At 44.3% G+C, this 12,037-nt stretch overlaps 1 protein-coding gene across 2 annotated transcripts in view; it reads left to right on the forward strand.

Moving 5' to 3' along the window:
* Positions 1 to 442: 442 nt before the first annotated feature.
* ARHGDIB (Rho GDP dissociation inhibitor beta) overlaps positions 443 to 12,037 on the forward strand; it is a 31,819-nt gene continuing 20,224 nt past the window's right edge. The window contains exon 1 of one of the 2 annotated variants that reach the window (XM_053257955.1): positions 443 to 788. The gene's annotated coding sequence lies outside the window, so the exon portion shown is untranslated. Of the gene's footprint in view, positions 789 to 858; positions 976 to 12,037 lie in introns of those variants that run through there. The other variant, XM_053257957.1, reaches the window with a different exon arrangement.

Consider the following 12,037-nt stretch of genomic DNA (forward strand, 5'->3'; position numbering starts at 1 on the left):
AGCTATGCACAAAGCATCATAGGCAACTGGAAAGTAATGCACAAATCACTGATGGTACTGGTCAAGATTTCTATATGAAAAATCACAGGTATGTGTACTTCTGTGAAGACTCTGATGAAAATCAAAACAGGTAGTAGAAAAACCATGCAAGATAGGTTTGCAAAGGTGTGAAGATCTAATGTGGAGAACAATCAGAAAATATAGTGCATTTTCTCCTCCCTGCTGAAGTAGTAAAAATATTTGATTTAAGTGAGTGATAATGTTTGATTCAGGCACTGAGGCCCTACATAAAACAAAACATTAAGCACTGCTCTGTGCAGGACAGATCTGAATTCTGTATTGTGGCTTGATGGTCCTCTCACCTGAAGGAGCATCAGGAGCACTCTGCAGAACTCAGGAACACTATGGGCAAGTTCAGTGAGAAGCCTATCCACTGTATGGAGAGACAGGAATGTGCATACATCGGTATTCACCAAGCATCACAGGCAGCTAGAAAGTAATGCACGACTCAGTCATATGTGAGGACACTTGAGGAATTCTTCACACGTGCATCGTTTGTAGGCAAGGATGCTTTTTTCTTTCTTTTTTGAAACACAGCGAGAGAGAGACTGGATAAAGTGTGCAAGGCAGGAAGAGCAGCAACACCGCAGCTCAAAGCTTCCTCTTCGTCGGATTTTTTTTTTTTTAATCATATTATTTTTTCACCAACTTCCTTCCTGCTTTTAACTGCCAAAGCTCAACGCTGAGAGGAGAGAGCAGAGGGGGACCCTGGACAGAGACGCCAGCCGGTGAGTACGCGTTCTGCGGAGTGAGGGGCTGTGGCGGGTAAGCGGCAAGGCGGCGAGGGGGCTTTGCTGCCGGCGACTGCTCTGTCGGGCTCCCGTTCTGCTCCTGGCGAGGGAAGGGCGGTTAATCCGCCCAGGAGCGAGGCTGCAAAAAAGGCATTGAGCAGAGAGCTGCATACCCGAAGGGGAAGTGAGTGCTCAAGGGTGAGGGCTCTGCAATGCAGGCCGGGGCACGGCGAACTTCCCGCCGCGGGGAGGGCGTGGGTCCTCCTCACCTTAGGCACAGAGCAGCCCGGGAAATGTTGGCGAGGCGGCAAGCACGCCTCCAGAGTTTTTGCCCCAAGCAAGCACCGCACCTGGTCTGGCGGAGAGGCAGGGCGAGCACATCTTTTTGCTTGTCTCAGTGGAAAATTCCACTCTGCTTTCTGTGCCAGACCTTGTCTATCATGCACATACGCTCTAGAGGCCTTGGGGCTTATGCCATTATCTTTAGCCCGGGGCTACTGCTGCTCATTGAAGGAGTCAGGGCCGCAGGCACTAGTTTAGGCGCCCAGAGTCCTCATGGGTTCAGTTGTCTCCTCAGCCACAGGCTTCCCACGTGAGCTTGGTGCAGACAGCTATTGCCATGTTGGCCAGAAAGGATAATGGTGTATGCAGACTCAGGTTCAATCCCTGCAGCCAAAAACACGCAGAATGTTTCAGTCCATGCCGATTATTTATTTATTTTATTTATTTATTCATTACATTAAAAAAAAAATCCCGCTCTTCCTCCAAGGAGCCCAGGGCGATGTACTACATACTTAAGTTTCTCCTCACAACAACCCTGTGAAGTAAGTTAGGCTGAGAGAGAAGTGACTGGCCCAGAGACCCCCAGCAAGTCTCATGGCTAAATGGGGATTTGAACTCGGGTCTCCCGGTCCTAGTCCAGCACTCTAACCACTACAGCACGCTGGCTCAATGATTATTGCCATTGCACAGGGACTAGTTCAAGACACGTATGTGGGTTTTGCAGGCCATATGGCCAGTTCCTTGCGCTCATGAAATGCCTCTGCTGAGAAATGCTACCTGTCTTTCTGTAGAATATTATAATTATTAATTCCTTTTTATCATTTATGTAGCACCTATCAATGTGCATGGTGCTTTACAAAGTTCAGAAGGTCAGGTCCTTGCCCCAAGGGGCTTACAATCTAAAATTTGCCACAGGGGAAACAACAGAGAAAGGGGGCAGAAACAAAGGCAGGGCTGTGGGAAATATGCATTTTTCAGTTGCACATACTAGGCTTGGTTGCAACAGAGTATGAGAACTAATGGGTAATGCAACACTTCCTGTGTGCCTGTGCTACAGTACTGAACTATGAATTCAGGAAACCACCACTTGGATTGTGTTTTATCAGTAAAAGAAGAGAGATTCTCATATTTTGCAGGCTGTACATCTCAGTGTAAATCATGAAATCAAGGATGAAATCCAAACGGAACATGCACTATGGTCACAGCTCCAGAGTGGCCCTAAATTGCTCTTTCTACTGTCCTTACTAGAAGTGAATTGCACCAGCCATAAAACATTCGCCAGTGCCAAACGCTTCATTTGACCCAGCCTTTCCCCACTATGCAATAAATCCCCCAGTCTGGTTTCCACATAGTCCCTCCTCAATTATTCTTGCCATAGCTGCAGTTTTTGACTTGCAAAACTTCTGAATGGAAAATTTCACCTCTTGAACTACAGAAACTTGAATTACAGAAACTCCACTCTTGAAATGGAAGGGAGCCATGTTTGCCTACTGAATGATGGCTTCATTGCCCTGTGACACCATTGCCGCAGAGGCCATTTTAAACTAAGCATGCTGATGGTGATCAGAAATTTAGGGATGGTGATCAGAAATTTAGGAAATTATAGGGCTTACATCTTAGAACGTAAAGGCATTATATACCCCACTTCTGCTAAAGTTGATTTGTATAGAGTGACCCTAAATCCTGTCCCACATTACATATCTTACCTTTGTGGATCTTCTAATCTTCATGGACTATCACTGTTTCAAGAAGGGTAGTTTATTGAGGGAGAACTGGGACCTGAAAACTATCCTGAGGCAAGTGGGCTGTGCGAATAGATTACACACTAAAGATTACTTAACGAGGCTGTGCACATGAGCATCAATACCCAGGTTAGGGCAGCCCTTTGCTTGTGTACAGTGCTGGGATTGAGGCCGATTCCAGTGCAGCCTCGCCTTTAAAATATGCTGTTGAGTCGGTGTTGATTCCTGGCGACCACAGAGCCCTGTGGTTGTCTTTGGTAGAATACAGGAGGGGTTTACCATTGCCATCTCCCACGCAGTATGAAATGATACCTTTCAGCATCTTCCTATATTGCTGCTGCCCGATATAGGTATTTCCCATAGTCTGGGAAACATACCAGTGGGGATTCGAACCAGCAACCTCTGGCTTAGTAGTCAAGTCATTTCCCCGTTCCACCATTAGGTGGCGCCTTTAAGCCTGAGGTTTTTTTACCGGGGCTTTTACCCATGCACTTCACCCGAGGTCCAGGGTCATGTCTGAGCATGCACAGTCGGGCACCTAGTGCACCCGACTCATGGGGGAATCCCTGAGTGCTTGTGCAGTGCATTTAGGGATTCCTGGAGGGTGGAACTTGTTTTCATGGGCTCCAGAGATCTGCGCTGCTGGGAGCAGTGCGGATTATGTGGGTATGTGAGCCACACACAATGAACAAGATTGTCTGGGGGGAAGGTAGGCTGTATCTCACCTTTCCCCTGTGTCCTTCCTGCCTGCCAAAAATGGTTGTGTGTTTACCACCCAATATATAGTTAGAATCATAGAATGAGATGAATGGGGCCTTGAAGGCATCTAATCCAGCTTGATGCAGGAACTCCAGAGCTAGAGCATCCCCAAGAGCTGGCCAGCTTCTGATCAAAGAAATCTAGCAAGGGAGAGCCTGCCCTCTCTCCTAGGTCAGGGCATGACAAATCCTTGGCGCCAGGGAGCCATGGAACCTAGAAATCCAGCCGTGGCGCCTAGACTAGGATATTCAGCGATAGAGTTATTTAATAAAAAATTAATTGTCCTAGGCAGCCCTGTTTCATGTCTGCTATTTGTAAAAGGGATAAAGAGAAGCCTATTTACTCCTCCCCTCCACAATGTCTGTCATTAAACCACCCTGAGCCGTTTTGGAAGGATGGTATTTTAAAAAATCGAATAAATAAACAAATATTAATAAATTAAGTTCAGTAATTTTGTTAAGTGTCCACTATCTGGCTCCCACAGTTTGGGGCTGGCAAAGAAAATTTGTCAAAACCTGCCATAAGTAAGTTCTTCTTATTGTCAAGTAGCTAATGTTCAACCAAAGTCTACCCTCTAGTTACCTAAGCCCATTAGATCCAGTCCTGCCCTCTGGGGCAGCAGAGAACAAGATCTCCAAGGTCCCATCCAACTCTAAAATTCTATGATTCTGTGCAGATTCCTGTATTGAGCATGGGGTGTGCTAGATGGCCTCTGTGGTGCCTTCCAACTCGAAATTCTGTTATTTGAACAAGCCTTTGCTTTCTTGTATGTCACAGTCCTTTGGGTATTTGAAGGGTGCTATCACCCCCACCCTGCTCAGTCTTGTCTTCTCCAGGCTAAACATACCCAGTTCCTTCAACCTTTCCTCAGAAAGCTTGTTCTCCAGATTACCCTTGAGAATCTTCATTGCTCATTCCATTCTGACCACACCCTTCTTTTTGGGAGTCTGAATGGGACACGGTACTCCAGTCCAGATGAACTCTAATTAGTGTGGAATAGAGTAGAATTATACTAAGACTGTAGCTCAGAGGAAGAGCATCTGCTTTCTTTGCAGAAGGTCCGCAGTTCAGTCCCTGGCATCTCCAGCTAGAGCTAAGAAACACCCATCTGAAGACCTGGAGAGCTGCTATCAGTCATTGCAGATAATACTGAGCTACAAAGACCAATGGACTTACTTGTTATAAGGCAGCTTCCTATGGAATCCCTTTTTTGCAGCTGCATCACACTGCTGACTCACGATCAGCTCGCAATAGTCTGCAGTCCCAAGATCCTTTTCACATGTGCTACTCCCAAGCCAGGGTGTTTTTTACACAGCAGACTTTACCACAAGTTTACTGTGAGGCTTTACTGCGAGTGTGAAGTTGCCCCGCAAAAACGATGCAAAAAGTGGAATTTATTTACCCCAGATATAAATCGGGCTATACTCTTAACGTGCAATGAAAAGCCTGAATCATGTGTTAAGTGCCTCCCCATAGCTCACAGGGACTTTGGGATAAATCTGGCCGATATGTGAATACACACCCTCCATTCCAGAGAAGATGCAAGCTAAAAGCCCTGTGTGGAAAACACCCAGGTATTACCTCTCCTGAATCATCCTACTCTTTCTGTGCTTGGGTTGCTACCTTTTTCTTGGCAGGGCTGGTGTGCTTTTAATAAGGTATAGAAATCTCCCCATTACTGCATCTGTGTGCAAGGAAAGACTCTATCTGCTGAACTGCAGCTTCTAATGTGACTAGTTCAGGCATAGGATTCTTAAAGTAAAGTGTTCTGTTGAGTTGATGTCAACCACAGAGGTTGTCTTTGGTAGAATACAGGAGGGGTTTACCATTGCCATCTCCAGTGCAGAATCCCGGAAACACCTATATCAGGCAGCAGTTATATAAGAAGCCTTTCAGCACCTTCTTATATTGCTGCTGCCCGATATAGGTGTTTCAGGGATTTGAACCGGCAACCTTTGGCTTGCTAGTCAAGTCATTTCCCCGCTGCACCATTAGGTGGCTACAGGATTCTTACCAGTTGGGGGGAAACAAACTCCATTTGGTAATTCTATTTAGCCTATGTATTGGGAGTAAATTGGGGTTTGTAATCTCTGTGTTAGTGGGCCAGTTACTGGAAGTTATTTCAGAGTAATCCAGAGTGAAATAACTCTGTGTAGTATTTGTCCCTGCTCCCTTTCTGATGCACACTTATCCCATCAGTAAAATGGAGGAAACTGTATTTCCATACTTCAGCTAGCACTCTTGAAGGATCATAATTGCCATATGGAATCTTAAAACAGACAGATGAAAACAGGGGGTAAAATGGCACACCTGGGACCTACTTGCTTGTTCATAGAACCATAATTATGCAGCAAAAAGAAGAATAACAAGTACTTCCTGTACCCATTTTGCTGGGCTGCAATGCTTCTCTTTTAATCTGCGGAGAACTGATTGAAGAGAGAGGACAGTTTCCTCTGCTAATGTGGTCAGAAATTGGTACCAAGAATGATAGCTTTAAAAATCTGGAGTTTTTCTTTTTTCCTTTTTAAAAAAGGTGGTGCTTGCTTTATAGAAATTCACACATTTTAATGCTTTCTTTCTTTGCTGGGAACACGGAAGTACTATGGCCCTATCCAACCCCAGCACAAATACCTCCAGTGACTGTTGCTGGTGTCTGTCTTATGTTTCTTTTTAGATTGTGAGCCCTTTGGGGACAGGAATCCATCTTTACTTGTTTGTTATTTCTCTGTGTAAACCGCCCTGAACCATTTTTGGAAGGACAGTATAGAAATCGAATACATACATACCAACATACATACATACTATGGAAACAATTTGAAATCCATAGTGTGGACAGAAGAGAACTACAGAAGATAGGCAGCAGATACAGAGAGGCTGAAGAAGTAGGTGAGGCAAGAAGAGTTATTAGGAACAGAGAATAACTCTTGCTTTTTAATTTTTTTAATGTTAGAAAAGGTGTAGACAACATCTTTGGTGAATGTTGTGTTCAGAACCTTCCTTTCTAAGCTTAATGGTGCATGAACATTATTGCAGTGGCTCACAGTTTAAAGCGCTGTTCTGCAACTCAAAGGCGCCCACCCCACCTCCACATACTCTCTCTTGACATTTAGGGCATGCTTAGCTTCAGTCTGTGGCTATTTCAGATTTCCTCATATGTATAGTGGAATTGGTAGTATATTTTGCATCCTCTCCCTGTCCCCTACAAGGAAGGCTTTTTGGGCTCTGGTGTGGTATGGATGGAGCCCAAAGTGAAATCAGCAGAGTTGCTATGTGTCACATCATTCCTGTTTGGAAATAAACTGTCTGCCTTGTTACCATTGCCCTGGTCCAGGTTGCGGTAAAGACAGATCAATACAGTAGACACAACCTTAGTTTTTTGTTGGGGGTTGAGGGGAGGTGAAAGAGGTATGTTTTGAGCCCCTGCCAGCTGGGGAGAAAATGTGGTCTCACTGCTTCTCTCTCTGTGTCACTTGGTGTTTGCCTCTTCATTACTATTCACATTTGTATTCTGCCTCTCTTCCATGAAGCTCAGAGGTGTGCCATACAGGGGTTCTCAAGCATGTTTTTGGAATAGCCCAACAACCTGGGCCCAACTGCCACTGCTTAAAATTTTCATATTGGCTCCCAATTTTGCCCCAAATCCTGTTTACTAAACGTGATATGCTGATGCTGTGTGTGGGTACAACAAAGGCAAGGTGGTGATGGTACGGCTAGCCAGCATGCCATGGCCTGCATTTCTCTCGTAGACAACCTGTTGGTTCTTCCCAACTTGTGTGTAGCACTATGTGTCTTTGAAGTTTATTTCTCTTTCTCCATCTCATTCTGCACATCTGCGGCTTCCTTCCTTTTCAGATTCGGTATCACATTTGCAAACAGTCAAATGATCATTATAACGAAGGGCTTATCTATTTCACAGGCAAACTGGCTTAATAGTCATTCTCTTTTCCCAGGAAACCATGGGAACTGTAGTTCTGTGAAGGCTTTTATGGGCTTCTAAGAGATACGTCTTGCATTTTCTATTACAGTTCTCAGCATGTTTTAAGGGAAATGATGAAAATTAAGCTGATACATCGGTTAGATTATCATCATCATCGTTTAATTATTATGGTCCACAACCAGCCAGCAATTACAATAATCAACAGTTTCAGGGAATATAGCTTAAAATACTCCAATACTAAATAATAATGAATAATAGTAAGACTACCAACCCACCACCAGAATGACATGTGTACCTTATGTAACATAAGGGTTAACCATTTGTTTCCTGATATTACAAGCAGTGGTGCAAAACCTGGCCACACAGGTAATTTCAGCATTGGAGTCAGAAAGGAGGAGATTTACATAAAAGCTGTCTGGCTTGCCTGAATAGTGTAACAAAATTGGACCAATAAGAAGAGAGCATATATCTTATGAAACACACAATGAAGTAATACATGCTCCACTGACTCAATTGTGCCTGAGCGGGAGGGGCAGAGCCGTTGGGAATATGGTGTATGGCGAAATCTACCCTCCAAAACAGCCGAAGGTAACAGATTTAAACGAGCCAAAGTAAAGTCATGGTAGAACTTAGGGAAAGTAAGTTTGTTTAAGTAATTAGCTGGGGAGATAGATTGGACAGATACATACATACATACATACATACATACATACACTAATTCTTCATTGTTGTTTCATGTCATCTGAAGTCTTCTAGGTTGCTATGTTTTTCGTTGCTGTGCTATTAATAGAGGTCATTCACATGACCCCATGCCGGTGCTTGGGAGGGTTGGAAGGAAGGCAGGAGCTCGACTGCCTTCCCCAGCAGATGAGCAATGACCATCATTGTCTTCACCACGCCATGCACTCACACGAGCAGCATAGACCAAAGCTGATTGGGAGGAGGATTGGGATCAGGAGCAGGATCTGGGATCGGGAGGAGCCATGCGCCCACACGAGCAGCATAGGCCAAAGCTGGGATTGGGAGGAGGATGTCCTCCCGCATCCCAGAGAGAGCTGTGCCAGCAGTGCAGTGGCTGCTCTCATTAGAGCTCATTAGAGCACCACCCCGGCTCATTGCCCAAAATGGCGGTGGGCCAGGGGGAAGCCTTCTAAGTGGCAGCGATTGCCCAGATGATCACCTTCCCAGTAGAATGAACTCATGTGTCATGGCTCAGACTTCTGACTTAGAAGAGTCAGAGCAGGAACGGGAGGATTTGCCTGCTAGTAAGGGCTCAGAGGCACAGCAACAGGAGTTGGCAGGGAGACCAGACTCTGGAGCTGAGGATTCGCAACAGCTGCCAGACATGACTTATGATGGGGAGGAGCCTGGGGTTTCACTTGTCTTGAGAAGATGGCTCAAGAGGGAGGCTCAGTGGAAGTCACGCAGGCGCAGGAGATCACTAGAGAGGAAGCCGAAGTGCTGACTCAAGGAAGCCTGATTGGCTGCAGGTTCTCTTGAGCCATATATATTTGGCAGTCTCTCAATTGCTCAGGTGCTGTTTGCAACCTTCGCTGGTCCGCAGACAGTGTGCTATTGAATTCCAAAACTTTGTCCGAGTTCCAGTTTGCCTTGTTTATGCTTTCCTGCTTTGTTCTGTTAATTCCTTGCTTCTGTTGTCCTTTGCTATTTTCATTCCTTGCTCTGTGTTTTCTGTTCACTTATTACTCAGTTATTGTTAGGGAGGGGTACCTAGTTCAGTTCAGGGGACTTAATTCATTTACTGTTTTTTCTTTGTGAGCCTTTTATTTTTCACTCATGCAGTTCTGCTGCCACTTTCTCTTAACTCACTGAGGAATGCTGAAGGGGGTTGTAAATCCTGTTGGGTTAGCTGAGCTAACAGATTTATGACATCATGGTTCTTTCTATCTCAGTAGAAAGGGTGGGAGTGGGGGTAGAAGAACAGGCCTACACTTGGCTGGAGCAGCCAGGAGCGGAGGGCTACCCCAGGAGGCTCGCGTCACAAAAATAGCCTCAGTGTCTTATGTTGCACTTTAAAAGTGCTTTCCGATCAATCGTTCTGTAGTTTGTACCTCAAGCCTCTGAGCAAAATCAGTTTTATTCTTGCAGCATTTATGCTGCTTGCCCAGTAAGTTGTGAGGTTGACTATAGGAAGTGGAAAATGCAGTCAGTCTGATCTTGGCTTTGGGTTTCAGGTGAATTTCAGGCGAATCTGAAATTGAGATTGGTAATGGAGAAGATTGTGAGCGCATTGGAACTGGAGCCTGTCTTACTACTGTTTTATTACTATTACTGCTGTGGTCATGGATGGTGCTGTGTAAATGAATGAATGACGTGATTGCTCACATCATCTACTTCTCTATTGTCAACCCCATCTTCTGCTTTCCCATACTCCCATGGCTTACTGAGATAGCAGTATAGTTGGCATCTATGTGGACAGAGAATTGTGACAATGAAATAATAGTTTACTCAAGTTCATCCCAAAGCTGATGACTAAGTTGGGATTTGAACTCAGATCGCCATTATCTAAATTCAGCCTTCTGTTAATGAGTCCACAGTGAAGTTGCATGTTTACAATTCCCTATGCCCACCTAGGTAAAGATAACGTGTGGCGTCAAGCTGATTTCAACTTCTGGCACCCACAGAGCCCTGTGGTTTTCTTTTGGTAGAATACAGGAGGGGTTTTCCGTTGCCTCCTCCAGTGCAGTATGAGATGATGCCTTTCAGCATCTTCCTATATCGCTGCTGCCCGATATAGTACCAGAGGGGATTCAAACCGGCAACCTTCTGCTTGTTAGTCAAGCATTTCCCTGCTGCGCCACTTAAGGTGACATGCCAACATATACAGTCGCTTTATACTGAACCAGACCATTGGTCTGTCAAGCTCAGTATTGTCTATCTACGCTGACTGACAGAGTTCCTAGGATCTCAATGAAGGGTCTCTCATGGCTCTACCTGGAGATGCCAGGAATTGAACCTGGGACTTTCAGCAGAGGAAGTGCTGTAAATAATATAAATCTTATGTTATAGATTTTAAATTAGATTTGTTTTATATTTTTAGCTTAATATTTTTATTGTCATTTTTATTGTATGTTTTTTAACTTTTGTAAACCACCTTGGGATTGCTTTTAATGAAAGGAAGTATATAAATTTAACAATAAATACATAAATAAAATAAATAAAGTGTGTGCTCTACCACTGAGCTATGTGGCCCTATCCCCAACAACTCAACAAATGCAAGCGGGTGTAGAAAGAGCAGCATCCAATAATCAAAGGAGGAAGTTTAGCTGGTTTGAACACTTGTGTTTTCCTAAGATATGGTAAGCTTGCCACATGAAGTGGTCATTAAGTAACAACTTCACCATGCAGAAATGGAGGGGGAAGGAATCTCATGGTTATTTCATGGTCTTTTCCAAACTGGAGAGAGCTGACTTTTATGGGGACACAAGGCAGCACTATATGAGAGAATATTTGCTATAAATGTGGGACATTAAGTGGATTTGAGCCAAGGCAGAAGGCCGTATTGGGACTGATGGTAGTATTATGCCGTAACTTGAGTATCCTTATTTCGTGCTGTTCATATATCTCTTCTTTTTTGTGGCTACTGGTTTTATCCTTAACAGGAATTTGCCTTAGCTTTGCATGTTTTGTTGTATGGCTGTGGTTTGATAGTTTTATAATCTTACGCAAATTACTCAATTGGATTAAACATCCATCATTTTCTTCTTCTTCTTTTTAAAAGGAAAATCAATTTTAAAAGAATTGCAAAACTGCGGTTTGTTTTGGAGATGGGTTTGAGATAAGAACATAAGAACAGCCCTGCTGGATCAGGCCTAAGGCCCATCTAGTCCAGCATTTTGTTTTGCACAGTGGCCCACCAGATGCCTCTGGGAAGCCCACAGGCAAGAGCTGAGGGCATGCCTTCTCTCCTGCTGTTACTCCCCTGCAACTAATATTAGCGGCATCTTGCCTCTGAGGCTGGAGATGGCCTGTGGCCCTCAGACTAGTAGCTATTGATAGTAGTAGTCACCAACCAATGAGTGCTGTGCATAGCTGACTTCTGCTGCAAACTGGCAAGAGCTGAATCAGCAAAGAGCTGTTGTTATAGATATCGTCGCAGAATATAGGCTGTTCCCAGTAAAGCTGCTTTTTGTAATTGGCTGATGGTGATTTCTGTGGCCCCTATGGTGTTGAGGTGCTCTTCAAGGTCTTTTGGAACTGCACCCAGGGCGCCAATTACCACTGGGATTATTTTGGTCTTTTTCTGCCACAGCCTTTCAATTTCAGTTTGTAGATCTTAGTATTTTGTCATTTTTTTCTATTTCTTTTTCTTCTATTCTGCTATCCCCTGGTATTGCTATGTTGATTATTTTCACTTGTTTTTCTTTCTTCTCAACTACAGTTATATCTGGTGTATTGTGTGGCAGATGTTTGTTTGTAGTTGGAAGTCCCATAATATTTTTACATCTTCATTCTCTTCAACTTTTTCATTTTTATGGTCCCACCAATTTTTGGCTACAGGTAGC

The sequence above is a fragment of the Hemicordylus capensis genome, chromosome 5 (genome assembly GCF_027244095.1).
Source record: "Hemicordylus capensis ecotype Gifberg chromosome 5, rHemCap1.1.pri, whole genome shotgun sequence".
Lineage (NCBI taxonomy): Eukaryota > Metazoa > Chordata > Lepidosauria > Squamata > Cordylidae > Hemicordylus > Hemicordylus capensis.